General features: G+C 44.7%; 1 protein-coding gene across 8 annotated transcripts in view; it reads left to right on the top strand.

Annotated features, from left to right (window-relative positions):
- The window catches only part of PIK3R5 (phosphoinositide-3-kinase regulatory subunit 5), a 98,021-nt gene that overhangs the window by 23,105 nt on the left and 56,498 nt on the right, over nucleotides 1-18,418 (top strand). For 2 of the 8 annotated variants that reach the window (XM_053303102.1, XM_053303103.1), the window contains exons 2-3: nucleotides 27-118; nucleotides 8,145-8,251. The exons of 1 other annotated variant lie outside the window; for it this stretch is intronic. The gene's annotated coding sequence lies outside the window, so the exon portion shown is untranslated. The remainder of the gene's footprint in view (nucleotides 1-26; nucleotides 119-8,144; nucleotides 8,252-18,418) is intronic. 5 more of the 8 variants (XM_053303104.1, XM_053303109.1, XM_053303105.1 and 2 more) reach the window with 4 other exon arrangements.

Below are 18,418 nucleotides of genomic sequence, written 5' to 3'. Positions count from 1 at the left end.
CTCTGAATCTGTTGCTTCCCCTTAAGGTGGCTGATGTGGAGTATAGCTGCTGTATGAATTCAGAAGTGTGGAAGGCTGATAGGATCCCTCTTGATGAGGCATCTTCAAAGAGCTCCAGGTAAGGCAAACAAAGCACTTGGCTTATGAGGCTAAGAATGAATGTTGCTTAATGGTGGGGCTTGTAGAGGAGGAAGCCTGAATACAGAAAACTAGGAGGACCAAGCTTTCTGCCCTGCTGCCTGCATCCCTTTAAGGAGGAACAACCAGGTAGCATATCTTGTGCATGTGCACAAATGCACACATTCACTCTTTGGAGAAGAATGTTTGCTCCAAATAAGTGAATTCTGGAACATACCTGCTATCTTGCAGGAGAGAGAAGAGGAGAGAGAACATCTGCTCCTAGGCAGACCCCAGGGTGAGAGACTGGGTGCCTGCCTGTTTGCTTCTCCTGCTGCCCCCCTGTCTGTTATCTGCCCCCCAGGACTGGCTGCTTTGTTGAGGTGAGGCCTTTCAGGACTGGGGCCCGGGGAGGAGGGTGACTTGGCAGTTACCTGGATTCTATCTGTTGAGAGCTGCCTGCTCAGGGCTATAGAGGGTTCTGCCAGTGGCGGCGGGCCCGCCACCAGTGGGGGCAGCACCAAAGGGTGTCGCCCCTTTGGGGGACAGCGAGGGCGAGAGCTGGGTCTCTTGGCCCAGGTATTTGTATATAGGAGGGCATTTAATAGTGGAACTTCTGTTTTAATTAGTCCTGGGTGAGATAGTCCTAAGATGTTTCTGGGCTTTCCTGGAGATGGGGAGACAGGGGGCGTGTCCACTGACTGTGGGGCAGCCATTCCGGTGGTGGTGGGGAACAGAAGTAGTAATGTTGGCAGGTCAGCAGGCTGTTACAGGAGAAGGGGACTTGGAAATCTAATAGCTGTTTCCCCATCTGGCTGTCCTGCCAGCTCTTTGACCTTGGGGAGCAGTGCCGACCACCATTGGAACCTCACCTTGCTCCTCTGTAATGCCAGGTTGGTCCAGAACAAATCAGAAACCATTCATGATTTGATTCTGGATGAAGGTTCTGACCTGGTATGTATTACAGAGGGCCCAGTGTGGTCCCAGGTTCTCCCTCCAGGGAGAAGGAGTGGGTGAGGGACCATGTTGAGTGTGTACTTAAGTGTGTACTTAAGTCTGGGGACCAGGGATAGACTGGGACTTTGTTGGTGTACCGATCACCCCGCTGCTCGACAGAGTCCCTAACTGAGCTGATGGACTTGGTGGCTTGTGGTGCTGGGGGACTTCAATGTTCACTTTGGGACCGATTTGTCTGGGGCAGCTCAGGAGTTCATAGCGGCCATGACAACTATGGGCCTATCCCAAGTGGTTTCAGGACTGACACACATTGCTGGTCACACACTTGATTTGGTCTTTCACTCTGATCAGGGTGGTGTTCCATGGGTGGGGAATCCTGTGATTTCCCCATTGTCATGGATGGACCACCATCTGGTTAAGGTTGGACTCACAATCACTTCCCACCTTCGCCCGGGGTGAGGGACCTATTAGGATGGTCTGCCCGAGAAAGTTATTGGATCCAATAGGATTTCAAGAAGCCTTGGAGGGATTTAGTGTTGGCTCTGCCGGTGATCCTGTTGATGCCCTGGTGGAGAATTGGAACAGCAAACTCACCAGGACAGTAGACATGATTGCTCCTAAGCGTCCTCTCCGACCCACTTCAAAGTTTTGAGCAAGGAAGAACTACAGGGGCTGAAGCGGCGAGGTAGACGATTGGAGTGCAAGTGGAGAAAGACCTGGCTTGAATCCAACAGATTGCAACATCAAGCTCATTTGAAGACCTATGCTCAGGCAATACATGCAACAAAGAAGTGAATCTTTTCTGCCCGTATTGCATCCGCAAGTTCACATCCGGCAGAGTTGTCCAGGGTTATGAGAGGGCTAGTATGTGCCCCTCCTCCCTTGAATCAGAATCTGGAACCATTGATTACCCGCTGTGATGTGTTCAATGAATTCTTTGTGGAGAAAATCTCTCGTATTCGGGCTGACTCTCCTCAGTTACTTCAGTGTCCGATGTGGAGGTGTCCAGTGACTCCTCTTGTGTGGTTAGGTTGGATCAATTCCAATTTGTGACTCCTGAGGATGTGGACAAGCTGATTGGAATGGTGTGGCCTACCACCTGTTCTCTTGATCCTTGCCCCACATGGCTTATACTGTCTGGCAGGGTGGCTGTTGTAGAAGGCCTGGTAGAGATTATAAATGTGTCTCTGAGGGAAGGTAGGATGCCTCCTAGTCTTAAGGAGGCAATTATTAGACCTCTTCTGAAGAAGTGTACCTTGGATCCCTCAGAGCTGAGTAACTATAGGCCTGTCTCCAAACTTCCGTGGTTGGGCAAGGTAATTGAGAAGGTGGTGGCCTCACAGCTCCAGTCAGTCTTGGAGGAAACTGATTATCTAAACCCATTTCAAACTGGCTTCCAGATTGGCTATGGGGTGGAGACTGCCTTAGTCGGCCTGCTGGATGATCTCCTGGGAATTGACAGAGGAAGTGTGACTCTCTTGGTCTTTTTGGACCTCTTGGCGGCTTTCGATACTATTGACCATAGTATCCTTCTGGAACGTCTGAGGGGGTTGGGAGTGAGAGGCACTGCTCTGCAGTGGTTCCGCTCCTACCTCTCAGGCAGGTTCCAGATGGTGTCCCTTGGAGACTGTTGTTCAAAATCTGAACTTTTGTATGGTATCCCTCAGGGCTCCGTATTGTATTCGATGTTTAACATCTACATGAAACTGCTGGGAGAGGTCATCAGGAGATTTGGTGCAGGGTGTTATCAGTATGCTGATAACACCCAAATCTATTTCTCCATGTCAGCATCATAGGAGAGGGCATAACCTCCCTAAATGCCTGTCTGGAGTCGGTAGTGGGCTGGATGAGGGATAACAAACTGAGACTGAATCCATATAAGACGGAAGTACTATTTGTGTGGGGTCGAAACTTGGGAAACTATTTTGATCTGACTGTTCTGGATGGGGTCACACTTCCCCGGAAGGAACAGGTACACAGTCTGGGGGTGCTTTTGGATCCAAGTCTCTCCCTGGTGACCCAGGTTGAGGCAGTGGCCAGAGGTGCCTTCAATCAGCTTTGGCTGCATCTGTTTCTTGAGATAGATGACCTCAAAACAGTGGTACATCTGTTGGTAACCTCTAGACTGGATTACTGTAATGTGCTCTATGTGGGGGTGCCCTTGTATGTAGTCCAGAAACTACAGTTGGTTCAGAATGTGGCAGCCAGGCTGGTCTCTGGGTTAACTAGGAGAGACCATATTACTCCTGTATTGAAAGATCTATACTGGCTGCCGATATGTTTCCAGGCAAAATACAAGGTGTTAGTTATAACCTATAAAGCCCTAAACAGCTTGGGCCCTGGGTATTTAAGAGAACGTCATCTTCGTTATGAACCCCACCGCCCATTGAGATTATCAGGAGAGGTCCGTCTGCATTTGCCACCGGCTTGTCTGGTGGCTACTCAGGGACGGGTTTTCTCCGTTACTGCCATGAGGCTTTGGAATGCACTTCCTAGTGCAATAAGAGCCTCCCCATCTCTGACAATTTTTAAAAAGTCTTTAAAGATGCATCTGTTCACCCAGGCTTTTAACTGATACTGTTTTGATTGTTTTTAATGTTTTAGAATATTGTTTAACAACTTTTAAATTGTTGTTCTAAATTTCTTGTTTTTGTTTTTAACTAACGTTTTACTTTTGTTTTTATCTTGTTGTAAACCGCCCAGAGATGTAAGTTTTGGGTGGTATAAAAATATGTTAAATAAATATCTTTTACTGAGCCATTGATGTAGATTCCATTTGCCTGGGAGCTTATCACAGGACTTTATTTATTTAATGAACATATTTATATACTGCCGCAAACTTGCATATCTGGGCAGTTTACAATAAAAATCATTTAAATATTAAAATCATTAACATTAAAATAATTTAAAACCCAACATTAAAAATATTAAAAGCATAAATCTAATTAAAAGCCTGGGTGAATAAATGTTTCCTTGGTGCCCTTTTAAAAGTTGCCAGAGATGGGGAGGCTCTTATTTCAACAGGGAGCACATTCCAAAGTCCAGGGGCAGCAACGGAGAAGGCCCATTCCCAAGAAGCCACCAGTTGAGTTGGTGGCAACTGCAGACGAACCTCTCGAGATGATCTTAATAGGTGGCGGGGGTGGGGGGGATGGGTTCATGGTAAAGAAGACATTCTTTTAAATACCCAGGGCCTAAGCTGTTTAGGGCTTTAAGGTAATAACCAGCACCTTGTATTTTGCCCGTAAACATGTCAGCAGCCAGTGTAGATCTTTCAATATAGGAGTAATATGCTCTCTCGTAGATGACCCAGAGATCAACCTGGCCACCGCATTCTGGATGAGCAGCAGTTTTTGGATTATTTACAAAGGCAGCCCCACGTAGAGCACATTGCAGTAATCTAGCCTAGAGGTTACCAGCATATGTACCACCATTTTGAGGTTGTTCATCTCAAGAAATGGACACAGCTGGCATATCAGCTGAAGCTGATAAAAAGCACCTCTGGTCACTGCCTCCACCTGGAACACCAGGGAGAACTTCAGATCCAGAAGCACCCCCAGACTGAGTACCTGTTCCTTCTGGGGAGTGTGACCCTATCCAGAACAAAAACATATACAGGATAGTATATATACCGTGTATTAGAGTCTATTTACACACACCACTTACATAAATGAAACACATAAATTGCTAACGAAATATGTGTTCTAAACCGCAAATAAATATAACTGAAGGTCAATATTGTCCATAGTCCTTTTACAAATAGACATATAGTCCTTCCAGATCTTTTCTTTTTTCTCTTGTTGGTTCTGTGTAGAAGTTGTTGCTCCAAATATTGCTCACAATTCTTCCAGATCTTTTATCTTTGCAAGTTCTTATTTTAAAGGGAGCTCCATGTACAAATGTTGCTCCTTCTAATAGATGTTCCTTGTCCAAAAAAATATACCCAACAGGTATCCTAGGTAATTTTAACCTGTTTCTTCCTGCTTGAACAGGACTTCATCAGGAGAAGTGAGCTGAATACATAATAACACATGTATCATATTAAAATACCTTCAACAGATTACATTAACTTAAAGGGTTAGAAATTTTTTAGTAATTACTCACATTTATTTCTTCCAAGGTGACACTGCACCAACCAGTGGTTTCTAAATTAGAAATCCTACTGGATACCAACTTGTACTGGCTTCAATGGTACTGATAATGCCTAATATATCCTACAGCGTCTGCCAGATGTTTTCACTCCCCTTTGATCAAAAGGGATGTGCTTCATTATCCAATCTCGTCTAAATGACCAATTATATATATGTGCGTGTGTGAAGAAACAGCAATACTAAGCTTCTGAAAGAAGCCGTGGACCTATTGTCCCATTTTAAATTCCCAATTATACAAATATAATATGGAACCAAAACGTAACTCATATAAAAATTTACAAATGTTACAAATGACAAAAATGTTATATAATAATACCATTCTCCAAACGGAGAGACTTTACTCTTTTTAAGGGGATGTCCATAAATCTTGTATAGCGTTACATCTAACCCCACCAAACCCCCATTCCACATCCAAGTCTCTAAATAGGGCCATGATCAAAAATATCACATTTGTGCCTATAGATAACTGGAAAGGTCATTGACCTGATTTAAACCAAAAGGCTCTAAAGTCCGGAGCTGATGTATAAAAAATGCCTCCCTCTGTAGGAGGGCAGTTTTAATATTTGCATAGGAAAATTCTTTTTGTTTGTACCTATAGATGACAAAAATTTGAAAATCATTAAAGGAGTGCCCTACCTGCATGAAATAATCAACCATAGGGCATTCCCAATTTTGGTTCCTAATGCGAGAGCAATGTTCCAAAATGCGAGACCGAACTGTTCTGGTTGACATGCCTACATATCTCAGGGAACATGGGCATTGTATTATATAAACAATGTTCTTGGTAGAACAGTTAGCAAAAAAGTCCACTCCCTTAATGATTCACAGGATTCCCCATCCATGGAATACCGCCCTGTTCAGAGTGAAAAACCAGATCAAGTGTGTGACCAGCAATATGCATTGGTCCCTAGATCACTTGGGATAGGCCCATAGTTGTCATGGCTGCAATGAACCCCTGAGCCGCCCTGGACAAATTACTCCCAAAGTGAACATTGAAGTCCCTCGGCACCAAAAGCCTGGGAGACTCTAATGCCAAGCCAGAGACCAAGTCAGTCAGCTCAGTTAGGGACTCTGTTGGACAGCTGGGTGATCGGTACACCAACAGAAGTCCCAGTCTATCCCTGGTCTGCAAACTTAGGTAGACACATTCAATATGGTCAGACACTTTGACAGGGATCCTGGCAAGGGAGAGATTGTTCTTACAGATCACAGCCACTCCACATCCCCCCCCCCACTTCCCCTCCCGTTCCTCACCAGAGTACACTGGAGGTAGAAGCTGGGACCAGACTGGGCCACCAGCCTCCCTCAACCAAGTCTCTGTGATACATACCAGGTCAGCCCCTTCATCCAGAATCAAATAGATTATTTCAGGTTTATTCTGGACTGACCTGGCATTACAAAGGAGCAATGTGAGGCTCTGTGGGTGGTTGGCACTGCTTTCCAAGATCAAAGAGCTGGCAGGGTAGCCAGAAGGGGAAACAGCAATTGAGTTTCTAATTTCCCTTCCGCTGCAATGGCCTGCTGGCCTGTCAATGTTACTTCTTCTATTCCCCACCACCATTGGAATAGCTGCCCCATAATCAGTGGATATACCCGCATCTCCCCATCTCCAGACAGACCCAGGCACATTAAAACTCAACTCACCCAGGATTTCAAACAGAAGGTGAATTAAAATATCCACCCACCTTTACAAACCCACGAGGGATCCTCCTCTAAACAGCCTGACCCTCATCCTCATTATTCCCCAAATTGTCTCCCCCAAATGGGTGTTGCCCCTTTGGCAGGGCCTGCCGCCACAGGGAGTGTTCCTGTAAAAGGCCCAGAACTGGGCAGCTGGCACCAGGAACTGCTGAGTCACTCACCCCTGGCCCCAGTTCTGCACACACTCCCCACAGCTGTTACAGAGAGGCAGCAGGCTGCAGTCTCATAGAGGAAGCGGGAGCAGGCAGGTAGCTGCAGAAGGAGCCCACAGCACACACTTAGTCTCTCACACCGGGCAGCGTTGGATGGGAAGCTCTTGTCCTCTGCTGGGCTTTAGAACGGGATTTGTAGCTGGCTGTTTGCATTCTCTGGGAATATATTTCTGCTCTTCCTATCAAGAAGGCGGGACACAAAGCAGAGACAGTGACATTTAGCTTGTTAATGATTTCGTCACCATTGCTGCTGTTTGAGGAAACCTTACCAATGATTACCAGCATTTCCTGGTGGGATTTTTGCTGATGATGATTTCTAACACAAGCATTGCTATAGTAACAACATAGGAAAGTGAGTCACAAAAATATGCATGTGATGCCTGTGTTTCCCTGTGACTGACCAAGGGTGCTCGGCAAGGACTGCAGTGAAAGGTGAATAGTCTCAGTTTAGGAACCACAGCACTAGCATCTCTTCTTCTTAAGCCAATGGCACGTGCTTGGTCTTAAACATCTAGAATCAAGCATTAATGAGGGCCTCGTTTTTCCCCTAGTGATTAACCCCTACCCCAGAACCTGCCATGATAACTATAGGAGCTTTCTTATCTGCAAAGGATAACTGTCCTCTTCTGATATTTTGTCTACAGTTCTTTCACCACACAGCTTTCCCTTCATCTTCCTCACAAAATGCAAAATAACCAAGGAAATCTTGAAGTCCAAGATTTCTTAAATTGCACCTTTTTGATCCGTATTCCATAGTCTTCAAACATCCTCTCGCTATAGAAATCTACAATGGCTATAGATGCTCTCTGTGGCTGGCACTGATGCTGATTGTCTGAAAAGAACTGGTGACCCAAACACCTCCTAAGTAGTGTGATAGTTATGGCCTTGTTCTACTGCTATGATCTTTCTTAACCCACTTTCCAATCGGCTTTATATAAGAAATAAGCAGATAAAAGCACTAAGCCACAGTAAACCTGTTCTGCTTTTTCTGTCTGCTTTTTGCCAGAAGTTGGAGCAACATCCACTGTTGTGGCTGTTAGCAAAACAGAGAGGAAGCTGCTTGAACACCTCCTTATGAAGTGCTGGCAAAGAGAGATTCCTGATCTAGTCAAGGTAGGCTTCTGTCCTTTTCTTCGAAACTGTCAGACACCAAAGCTCCAGAAATATTCACTTGTAGTGGTTTAGTGAATATCTCTCCTTTCCCCCTACCCCATATTTTTGTTTTGTTTAACCTAACTAATGTGTTAGTAGTGTCCTGAGTTGATATCTGCCCATGTATTGCTTCTGTGGTACCCATGGCAGGATGCTTTGGTTACAAAGCATCCTTTGGTGGTTCTTGTGGGTTAACTATAACCTCTGTAAAATAGCTTGTTTGCATCACTCTGTTTTTTTAATGCTTTCTGAATACATGCATGCTTGTTAAAATCATAAACTCTTGAGTAGTATTTCATGAAAAAGAAATGGCACAGTAATTAGGTCAGTTCATCCTTTTTATATCGAACACCTTCTGCCTTGCATTGCCATTCCGCTTCCAAACCCCATTTTAGCGCTGCATTCTGCTTTTGAAGATCACTATAAACTCTCAGTTGGTTTACAGTACAGCTGCTAGATGATTGACTGGACTGGACTGGACAAATGGCAAAAATCTTGCCCCTTCTTAAACAACTTCATTGGCTGCTGATCCACAGCTGAGCATAATTCAAAGTACTTCAGAACCCTACATAGCTTGGAATCTGTGCTTGAATGTTGAGTTCAGAGGTCCCTTTCTGTGCCCACTTGCCTTTGGAGGCAAGGTGGGTTGTTCCATCACTTGCTCACGTGTGTGTGTGTGTTATACCTCTTGAGTATCTTGGGGAAGCTTTGCTTGAAATTGGATCTTCAAGTGCACATAACAAATGGACTTAATGCTGGACGCAGGCACATGCAGAGGTGTAGTGCGGGGAGAGTAGGCCTATGTTCACTGCATGGGCAGCCTCACCTTCCCTTGCAGTGGTGGCTCGTGCACACCCCACTCAAACACCTCCACCTATCCTCCTTCCATCAGTTGGGAAGGAGCCTGGCTGATGCAAGGAGGCGCAGAGCCTGGCCAGCCACCGAGGGAGGTGGAAGCGGTGGCAGGAGCCCCACCTGTGACTCCTCTGGAGGCTCAGTGGCTCCCTAGCACAGACCACGATGGATTCTTTGAACCCATCTCTTCTATTACAAATCCAGCCCTGGGCAAATGCCAGTGTTGGCGTGTTCCAGTGGAGCAACATACTTTGAGACAAGACGTTTGAAACCAAAATTGCTAAAGCAGAAGCACAATGTAAATGGTTTTTGGCAACCTTGATATGATTGCAGTTGCCCCAGGAGCGAAGGTAATTCCCAGAGCATTCTCATGATGTACTAAACTAGTAATTCTGTCACAAAAAATGAAGTATTGGGCTGGCATAGCTTGTTCTTGACAAATTCATGATGGCGCCTACTTATCAGATTCTTTTCTAGGTGTTAACAGACAGATTGCGTAATAATCTACTTTAGGATCTTGCCAAACATCAGCATCAGTCTGACACATTGGTAGTTGTCTTCCCCCCACTTTTTTTGGGGGGTGGGAGGAGGTGAGAATAACATTTGCTCTTCTCCACTCTTCTGGCACCTTACCCAGAAGTTCTCCAGGAGTTCTCAAAGATTAGACGGTGGTTCTAAGATCACATCAGCAAGTGTCTCTAGTACCTGGTACCTTTAGTACCTTAAAGTCATGTAAGGTAACTGGGTGTTCTCTTAGCACCTTGTTATGGTGCATTTCTTTCCATAATTTGCATATCTGTTGCATGACTGGGCCACATTTGCCTTCTGGGAGAAGATGGAAGCAACATAGGCATTAAGCAGCTCTGCCTTCTCTCTGTCGCCCCTTACCATTTTGCCATCTTCTCCAAGCAACAGACCTTCCACTTGTTTTGGATGTCATCCGTGTGTGTGTGGTTTCTCTTTGATGTGCCTCAGCTCAGTCCAAGCCTTGGCTTTCCTGACACCATCCTTACTCCTTGGGCTACTCTTTTGTATTTCTCTTTGGTTATATGCCCCTCCTTCCATGTCCTTTCCTCAGCTGTTTAGAGTTCTCTGTGCACCCACATTGGTTTCTTGAAATGTCTCCCAATTTTTTACCTGTCCAGATCATCTGATTCATGTGTGATGCCAAAAGGGAGGAAGATTTAGGGTTTAGAAATGTGTTGTCAAAGTGGAAGCAAGAAGAGGCAGCAAACTGTTGGTATAGCACCAAGTTCCAGTGTCTGTGGAATAATACCATATGCTCATGGCTAGCAAAGAGGAGCACTGGGTTTTCTAGGCAGTCAGACACAAGGATTAGCTCACGGCAAGCCCAGTCTCAAGAGCTTTAGGGTTTTGCTTGGGAAGTTTGCAGGCAGTCGGGCATCAGTCCCATGGCAAGCCCACAAAGAAAGTGATTCAGAGGGCTTACTTCCTAAGAATGTCCAGGGCAGTCCAGTGCAAGTCTTGCCACAACAGAACCACACAAGGAATATGTGTGCATATGGTTCTGGATGTCATGGTACAGAGTCCCAAGTTAGGACTCTAAGTCCAGCGATTTGGCTTGGGGGAGGGTTTGAGCACACAGTGGGTGGTCAGCAGTCTAGGCTTCTGGATAGTGCCACATAAAGCAACTGAAGCCTCACAGGAGCCACAGAGAAGCCACACACAGAGATGCAAAAGTAAACTCCTTTTTATAGGGTTTTCTCCTGTGCAAGGTCCAAATGGCATGTTAACTTGAAACTATTAAAAGAGTTTCCCAAAGATGAGGAGGAAAGCTGTCTGGTTAAAAAGGTGGTGACCCCCCAAAAAGGACTCTTCAGTGGTGGCACCCCATCTATGGTATATCTCTTCCTAGATAGGCTTACCTGTGCCCAAACCTATGTCTTTGGTGTACCAGCCCGAAGACCGAATGTCTTATGTCTTATATTTGTCCAGATTATGATACTTCACAAAACTTCAACTCTGATTAAATGTAGGATAAATGCCAAAGACAGAGGCTGACATCCTGATTAAATTACTCAACAGAAGGTTCTATTGAAATTAAGTAGTCTGTTGTAGTAACTCTGGAGTAGTCCTGTTGAGTAACTTAGTCTGGATGTTAGCCAATATTTGGAGAAATTGTTCCAGATTCAAGAAAAGATACATATTAGGGCTGTGCATTGTGTCAAGTCTGACAGGCGTGTTGGACCTGATATGTTCTCTGTCAGGTATTATCAGAAAGCCATGTGTGGGGGTGGGAGGGGAGGAGATTAAGGCTAGAGTCCTAAACAAAATTACCCATGAGTCAGTTCCCTTTAATTCAGTGGGTCCTAATTCCAAATGAAGATGCTTAAGTTCATGATGTAACAAAAGAGACTCAAAGCGGGGGACTTTAGGTAGGGTTGGGATTTAAGGAAGCAGAAAGAGAAAACAAAGTGGGGTTAAGAATTGGAACAAAAGAATGTTTTACCCTGAAACATACATCTTGGACTTAACAGAATTTTAGCTTTTGCTTTATAGTTCTGTATTTTATGGTAGTGTATGTAGTTTCAGAATAAACACTTCATGTTCTTAAAAAACTAGTTTAGTCTTTAACAGTTTCTTCCTGAGAGAGCGAGGGAGAGAGAGAGAGGTGTATATGTAGAGCTGTATGGGCCTCAGCTTTATGCATTTCTAAGAAAAACACTCCTAAGCCTCATCCTTCCTAAATTGGCCACAACTACGTTGGCACCACCCTGTTTGGTTTCAGTTGTGCTCACAGAGGAAAGTGAAGCCGTTCAAAATAAGAATGCTTGATGGTGTGATTACAAAGCTTGAAGCCCTACATACAGTTGTCATTTTCTTCTTAATATATGAAATGTGTTGTGCAGATCTGGGAGGAAACAGTGGTGGTTGTCTTAGGAGAGGAATGAGTGAAGTAAGCCTAGAAGCAAGTTATTTTAGGTTTCTGTCATGCACAGTTTTCTGGGGAGATGAACATTAATCTTCTCAGCAACCCTGTGGGATGGCTCACTATGGCCACTTTATAAATGGGGAGTGAAGAACATGTTCCATTTTTAGATCCCCCATTGGCCTCCTTGAAATTGCTTAGAGTCTTCCCAATTGAGTTTTCCCTAATGGTTGCTTGATTAAAGGGAGTTGGAATTAATACTTGCATGTGAGAAATAGCAAGGAGTCCTGGGAAGAGGTCAGTGCCATTTGTACTCGAAGTGTCACTTGTGAATGTTCAATATCACACTCTCTGCCAAAGGCTGCAGAGCATGAACTTGTAAGGCTGCGTATACTCCTGGACTTGAATGGTGTAGCCTACAGCAGCTTCAAAGAGAGGCTGTATAGGTGGCTGTCACGGCCTTGTCCCACTGGACAGTCTCCCCTTTTGCTTGATAGAGGGTACTGTCCCAGGTGCAGGAGACATGAATGAAACCAAGCAGTGTGTTGCTACTATTGAGGTCTAGGAGCAACTGCTCTTTGCCAGAGCGGATACAATCTCTGTCATTGCTAATTGTTGCTTTCAAAAAGCCCCTTTCAAGTTGGGATGCTGGGACTGATTTGCATATGGTGTCAGCAGTATGTTTTATCATCAATCTGGTTCAATGAGTGTGTGTGTGTGATGGTGCTGCTGCCATGAAGCCAAATATATGTATCTTGTACACTATGGGCTGCTTCCCAATAAGCATACAAGTGCTGGCTAGCAGGAAGCAAAAAACGTACTCCTATGCATGTTGCTATCAAATGGCTTAGGCGCAAGTTAAATCCTGGTAATAAATCATTGAAGTGAATGGAGTTGCTGCCTGAGAGGAACATATCTTTGTATGCAAGAACAGAAAAGTGATTGCACAGAGACCCTGCCTCTCAAGGCCCTAAAAACAAACACACACTTTGTGTCAAGCTATTCGGCCGAATTGGTTTGTTTTGAGACTAAAGATGGGTGTTGCTAATGTGGCTGCTGTAGCAATAACCTTGCTTGAGACTGAACACAGTAAGGGAAAAAGATATTGTGTTTACAGCCAAAACCTTAACATATAGGAAATTTGGACTTTCTTTCCTTTAAAAAGAGAGCGCACGAGCAGGTTGAGCTCTATGTAGCTTTTGTTTATACTGACTGCTCATGTTTGTTTCTCGAGACATCTAGACTTCCTTGAAATACTTTCTCAACATCCTGCTTATTTTGAGGCAGGGGAATAAACTCTATCTTTCCAGAGTAGCCATTTCTCTAGCCCTTGTTAACAGTGGTGCCTTTGTCTCTATTTTTCCCTGGAAGGTATTTAATACTAGAGTCCCAGAGTATTGGGTAGTTACCAGAATCTGGTAAACTAGTGTGCGGAATAAGCGCACATATTCCTTGGAGGTCTTCAGGAGAGCCTTAGAGACCCATCTTTTTAGCCTGGCACAGTGGAGAAATGACTGGACGAGCAAGCCAGAGGTTGCCAGTTTGGATCCCCACTGATATGTTTCCCAGACTATGAGAAACACCTATATCGGGCAGCACTGATATAGGAAGATGCTGAAAGGCATCATCTCATATTGCGTGGGAGATGGCAATGGTAAACTCCTCCTGTATTCTACCAAAGACAACCACAGTGTTCTGTGGTTTCCAGGAGTTGACGCTGACTCAACCGCACACTTAACCTTTTTAGTTTTAATTTTAATCTGGTTTTAAATGTGTTCTGATTTTAATGGTTTTCGTGTGTGTGTTTAATTTAAACTGCCCTGAGCCACTTTAGGGAAGGTTGATGAATTAAAATAAATAAATAAATCACTTTCAGCTTTGACTGGGAAGGGGTGTAATTGCACAAAGAATAGGCTAAAATCACCCTGAGCCATTTTTGGAAGGGCGATATAGAAATTGAATGAATAAATAAATAAATGAACTAGTAATCTATACTAGTAATGAACTAGTATAGAAATTGAATGCATGAATGAATAAATAAATAATCTTGCTCTGTAGAAGGCAACTTCATGTTTTGGTGGGGGGAAGAATTGTGTGCAATTCATTCTACAGGTTCCCCACCCAGTGCTTTTTTGGAATAGCACAATACACATAGTCCAGGACAATGACTCAGTGATGGTCTTTCAAATCCACACTTCTTTGCCTGTGTCTGTTTTCCTTTTGAGTTTAAATTGAACTTTATTTATCAGCTGCCCCCTAACAATTTTTCTCTGGGCAGCTCACAGAATAAAATAGAATAAAATATACAATTATAAATGCATCAAACTAAATGCATAATACAACTAAATAATGTTTAGTTTTTACAATTTAAAAAATACAACAGTTTTAAAAAGCCTGACATCTAAAAGAAGATTGTGATGACGCCAGGTGAACCTCACTGGGGAGGCTGTTTCATAAACATGGTGCCCTCTCCTTAGTTGCCACCTGCCTCACCTGATTTGATGGGGGCACTCAGAAGAGGATCTTAAAGTTTGGGTGGGGACATCTGGGGCAAGGTGTTCTTTCAGGTAATTGGGTCCCAAGTTGTCTAAGGCTTTAAAGTTTAACACCAGCACTTTGAATTGGTCCTGGAAACTGGGAGTCAGTGCAGCTGAGAAGCACCAACATGATATGACCAAAACACTAATTAATGTTAATCTTGTTAAAAATAGGGTCCAAACCTACTTTGGACCAACTGCAGTTTCTGAACTATTTTAAACATACAGTGCATTGCAATAATCAAGATGGGAGGTTACCAGAGCATGGGTAACTGTGGCCAAGCTATCTCCATTCAGGTAAGGCTACAGCTCACATATCGGCTGAAGCTTATAAAAGGTGCTCTGAGCCAGAGAGACTACTTGAGCCTGTAATAACAAAGCTGGATCAATGAGCCCAGAGACGAAAGTTCTGGGGCGGTGTACAAATCTGATAGATTTGGAGGGCTTTAGATTTGTTAGGCACTGGGACACATTTTGGGGCAAGCAAGGCCTGTACAAAAGGGATGGGCTGCACTTGAACCAAGATGGAACCAGACTGCTGGCGCTTAAAATCAAAAAGGTTGCAGAGCAGCTTTTAAAATGACACCTGGGGAACAGCCGATGGGAGCTGGGCAGTATCCCGTTTGGCAAAAGCCATCCTTTAAAGTGTGAGGCTGCAAAGAATTCAAATAAAACAGATGGGGACGGAGCAGAACTGCATAAAGAGCAGACGGGAGGCTGTGCCAGCAGGTCAAAGAGTCAAAGGAATAGCATACATCAGGGGAAAGATTCAGTGTATAGGTGCTTGTATGCCAATGCCAGAAGCCTCCGAGCCAAGATGGGTGAGCTGGAGTGCTTGGTTGCTAATGCAGAAATAGACATAGTGGGCATAACAGAAACATGGTGGAACAGTGAGAACCAGTGGGACACTGTTATCCCTGGGTATAAACTCTATAGAAAGGACAGGGAGGGGCGCCTTGGAGGAGGGGTAGCACTGTATGTTAAAGAAAGGATAGAATCTAACAAGCTAGAAAACCTAGGTGGACTGGAGTCCTCCACAGAAACCCTGTGGGTGACTATACAAGGCCGGAAAGGAATCGTGCTACTGGGGACATGCTATCGCCCTCCGGATCAAAATGCCGACAGTGACTGGGAGTTGCAGGAGGAAATCAGGGAGGCATCAAGGAGAGGCAGGGCTGTAATTTTGGGTGATTTCAACTACCCACACATAGACTGGGTAAATTCACATTCAAGTCAGGACAAAGAGGTCAAATTTCTAGATACGCTAAATGACTGTGCCTTAGAACAGTTGGTCATGGAACCGACCAGAGAGAAGGCGACCTTGGACCTAATTCTGAGTGACACCCAGGACCTGGTGCGTGATGTCAGTGTCATTGACCCTTTAGGGAACAGTGACCACAGTGCCATCAAATTCAGCATACATGCGGGGAGAGAATCACCAAGGATGTCAAACACAGACATTTTAAAATTTAAAAGAGGAAACTTCTCCAAAATGAGTGTGGTGAAAAGAAAGCTGAGGGGGAAAATCAGGAGAGTCACTTCGCTCCAGAGTGCATGGCGTTTACTCAAAACCACAATACTAGAAGCCCAGTTAGATTGTATACCCAAAAGGAGGAAAGGTACCACTAAGTCCAGGAGGATGCCAGCATGGCTAACGGGTACCGTCAAGGAAGCCATAAAAGGGAAGAAGACTTCCTTCCGAAATTGGAAGGCCTGTCCAAACGAAAAGAACAGAAAGGAACACAAACTCTGGCAAAAGAAATGCAAGGTGACAATAAGGGAGGCAAAAAGAGAGTTTGAGGAACATTTAGCTAAAAGTATCAAGGGGAATAACAAAAATTTCTTTAAGTACATCAGAAGCAGGAAACCTGCCAGGGAGGCGGTTGGGCCATTAGACAATGAGGGAGTGAAAGGGATTATTAAGGAGGATATGGAGGTTGCAGAGAAACTGAATGAGTTCTTTGCGTCTGTCTTCACGGCAGAGGATACTGAGCATATACCTGTTCCTGAACCAGGCTTTTTAGGGATGGAGGCTAGATTGCTGAGTCTGACAGAAGTGACAAGGGATGATGTTCTAAACTGTCTGGAAAAACTGAAAGCTAACAAATCACCAGGTCCAGATGGCATCCATCCAAGAGTCCTCAAGGAACTCAAATGTGAAATTGCCGACCTCCTTGCTAAAATATTTAACTTATCCCTGAAATCGGGCTCTGTACCAGAGGACTGGAGAGTAGCAAATGTAACACCGATTTTCAAAAAGGGATCCAGGGGCGATCCGGGAAATTACAGGCTGGTTAGCCTAACGTCCGTTCCAGGCAAATTGATGGAAAGCATCCTCAAGGATAAAATTGTAAAACACCTAGAAGAACAGGCCCTGCTGGGAGTGAGCCAGCATGGCTTCTGCAAAGGTAAATCTTGCCTCACCAACCTTTTGGCGTTCTTTGAGAGTGTCAACAAGTATGTGGATCAAGGTGATCCAGTTGACATAGTCTACCTGGACTTCAAAAAAGCTTTTGACAAAGTTCCTCATCAAAGACTCCTAAGGAAACTTAATGGTCATGGGATAAGGGGACAAGTACATGTGTGGATTGCTAACTGGTTGAAAGACAGAAAACAGAGGGTAGGTATAAATGGAGAGTTTTCACAATGGAGGGAAGTAAGAAGTGGGGTCCCCCAGGGATCTGTACTGGGACCGGTGCTTTTTAATTTATTCATAAATGATCTAGAAGCAGGGGTAAGCAGCGATGTGGCCAAATTTGCAGATGATACCAAACTCTTCCGGGTAGTGAAATCCCAAACGGATTGTGAGCAGCTCCAAAAGGATCTCTCCAAACTGGGGGAGTGGGTGACAAAATGGCAAATGCGGTTCAATGTTAGCAAGTGTAAAGTGATGCACATTGGAACGAAAACCCCCAACTTCAAGTATATGCTGATGGGATCTGAGCTGTCGGTGACGGACCAGGAAAGAGATCTTGGGGTTGTGGTGGACAGCTCGTTGAAAGTGTCTATTCAATGTGCGGCAGCTGTGAAAAAGGCAAATTCCATGCTAGGGATCATTAGGAAGGGGATTGAAAATAAAACGGCTAACATTATAATGCCCTTATACAAAACTATGGTGCGACCACACTTGGAGTACTGCGTACAATTCTGGTCACCACATCTTAAAAAGGACATTGTTAAACTGGAGAAGGTACAGAAGAGGGCAACCAAGATGATCAGGGTCCTAGAGCACCTTTCTTACGAGGCAAGACTACAACACCTGGGGCTTTTTAGTTTAGAAAAAAGACGACTGCGGGGAGACATGATAGAGGTCTATAAAATCATGCATGGCGTGGAGAAAGTGGAGAGAGAGAGATTCTTTTCTCTCTCACACAACACTAGAACCAGGGGTCACTCCATGAAATTGATTGCCAGGAGGTCTAGGACCAACAAACGGAAGTACTTTTTCACACAACGCGTGATCCACTTGTGGAACTCTCTGCCACAGGATGTTGTGACAGCCAACAACCTGGATGGCTTTAAGAGGGGTTTGGATGACTTCATGGAGGAGAGGTCTATCAATGGCTACTAGTCAGAGGGCTGTGGGCCACCTCCAGCCTCAAGGGTGTGCCTCTGAGTACCAGGTGCAGGGGAGCAATGGCAGGAGAGAGGGCACGCCCTCAACTCCCGCCTGTGGCTTCCAGCGGCATCTGGTGGGCCACTGTGCGAAACAGGATGCTGGACTAGATGGGCCTTGAGCCTGTTCTAGCAGGGCTGTTCTTATGTTCTTATGTTCTTATAAATAAATAAACAAACAAACAATACCCTAGATTGAAAACCTGGTCCTTGAATGCAACATCATCTAGG

Source organism: Hemicordylus capensis, chromosome 2 (genome assembly GCF_027244095.1).
Source record: "Hemicordylus capensis ecotype Gifberg chromosome 2, rHemCap1.1.pri, whole genome shotgun sequence".
Taxonomy (NCBI): domain Eukaryota; kingdom Metazoa; phylum Chordata; class Lepidosauria; order Squamata; family Cordylidae; genus Hemicordylus; species Hemicordylus capensis.
The sequence above is the reverse complement of the archived record's forward strand: the minus strand, read 5'-3'. Positions and strand labels throughout refer to the sequence as shown.